This window comes from Chaetura pelagica, unplaced genomic scaffold (genome assembly GCF_000747805.2).
Source record: "Chaetura pelagica isolate M959 unplaced genomic scaffold, ChaPel_1.0 scaffold285, whole genome shotgun sequence".
Taxonomy (NCBI): Eukaryota; Metazoa; Chordata; class Aves; order Apodiformes; family Apodidae; genus Chaetura; species Chaetura pelagica.
In genome coordinates this window covers 431,286-433,491 of record NW_009953481.1, presented here as the reverse complement: position 1 = coordinate 433,491, position 2,206 = coordinate 431,286, and positions in this window count along the sequence as shown.

Sequence of the window (2,206 nt, the reverse complement as noted above, 5' to 3'; positions counted from 1 at the left end):
CACCGCCCTCATCATAGCCAGACCCCTTTCTGCATAGAATTGTTTCTTGCCTTTAGGAAGGCATATATATATGTGTGTACTTTTTATGTTGTTGCTGAACAGAAGTATAGTAGAAGGAATATATATGTATGTTTTTAATGTTCTTGCAGAACAGAGAGAGGCACACCTTTAAGATGTGTCCTCGGAAACAATGTTCTCAGCAATTACAAACTGGGCTGGTTTAGCCAAACAATCCCTCATAGTGATGTCATGACCTTTGTCTCAAGTTTTGCCAGAAGCTGTTGTGAAGTTTTATGTGATACATTAAATTTGTTGTTGTGACTTTCTTCTTGAGTCACATGGCCTAATAGAAGAGGTTGTATAGTGTGGTTGTCCTTAAGCTGACATTCACAGAAAGCTCTTTGTAGAGTTGTCCTTCCTGTGGAGGGTGGAGACAAAGAAGGAAGATAGTTTAAAGAGCATTTTGTTAAGTTTCCTACAATAGGGTTAAGGATACAAGGAGGAGAACTCTGTCCTTCATAAGTGGTGCATTTGTCTGCATCAGGTGAAAGCTGTGGGCTTCACAGTTTAATTTGGGTACTTCCTTTGCATCTCTGTGCTTATCTTCTGCTTGACCTGAGTTCACTGTGTCACACTTGAACCACCTCATGTGGTAAAATTGACATCCTCAAAAGCTCCTCTTTTGCTTTTCCCTTCCAGGGAAAACTGGTGCTTATCTACTCAAGGAAAGCAAAACTTAATACTCAAACTCTTTCTGTAAAAGCTAGCAAAACAAATGGCAACTACAAGTTTTTATTTCTTGGCTTTTTTATACACTGTGGTTTTTAGATTGCAGGGGTCTGAGGGTAGAGGCCTCAGATGACTTTGGGAGATGCCATTTAGTGGCATTTTTTGAACTGGGTTAAGACTTCATCGCTGCTTTCCACCAAAATATTTCCCCTGCACCTTCTTACTTCAACAGGGTAAGTTTGCATGTCTTAGACGCTTCTGTTTGCAGCTTCTTTACATCTTTTTTGACAGTTTAAGCTACTCACACTGGCATTCCTTCAATTCTACTACGGATGCAGTAATACCTTTCAATTGCCTGAACAAGAATCACCAGAGGGCATCTGGTTGAGTCTGAATTATGTTTGAAGATCATCTGGCATGTTGTGGGATAGTCTGAATAATAACAATGAACAGTTTATCAGGAGCTGAGTGAGTGTGCTTGGTTTCTGTTGTAATTCTCTTATTAGTTGCATAGATGTATTCCACAATAGCCAAGGGGTTCATACTGCTTGCAGATACTGTATAAGACCATCGTGCCAGCAGCTTTCATTTATCATTTGAAATCTGGCCATAAGAAATACATTTAAATAATAAAAATAATTACAGAAATGAAAGACACATATCAGTGTTAATTGCATCCTATACCTATTTCCTGCTTCTGCATGTGGAGGAAGGAAGGAGTAAATGGGGATGACAGTCACAGGAGTAAGGTGCTTTCCCTGGAGATGCTTTTGAACACCTACCACAGCAAGGCAAACCCCCTGTCTGTGCACTGAGGACAACCTCTTAATATTTCCCTGCCTGGGCTTGAAGCATGGGAAGAGAAATGCTCCAGGAGGTCCTTGGTCTTCACAGATTCTTCATAGGAACATCTGCACTCCTTTTCTGTAGGAAGAGCTCAAAGTATTTTCTGAACTTGATTATATCTTGTTTCCTAGATCCTTACTGAGGTTATTTTGTACATTTATTAAGTTGTATTGAACCAGACCTTCAGCTGGAAGTGACTGGCACAGCTCCAGTGACTTTCAACCCTAGCTGAAATCTGTCCAAACCTACCTGTGCTCTTGAGTGTTTGTCAGGTGCCCCTGAACCCAGCAGTTACGTCTGACCATTGTGCCCTTGCCATCACTCAGGGTTGTTCTGTGTTGTCTGACTGGTGGAACACAGGTGTTGGGGGTATGACAGAACATCCTCAGAGAGGTCATCAGCATTTTAGACTGATCCCAGAAGTACATTGTTGTGCTGTCACAAGTGTTGTATGAGACAGCTTTAACTTTACATTGGCAAAAGCTGGGATAATGTGCAGAAGTCATGACAGAAGCAGGAGTAAATGATTTGCCCAAGATGATGCTGAAGGCCTGGTGGCAAAGCAAGGAGGGAGCTCTGGTCCCCTGCCTCTGTGTTTGCATGTCCACCCTGAGACACTCTCCCTCTTTCC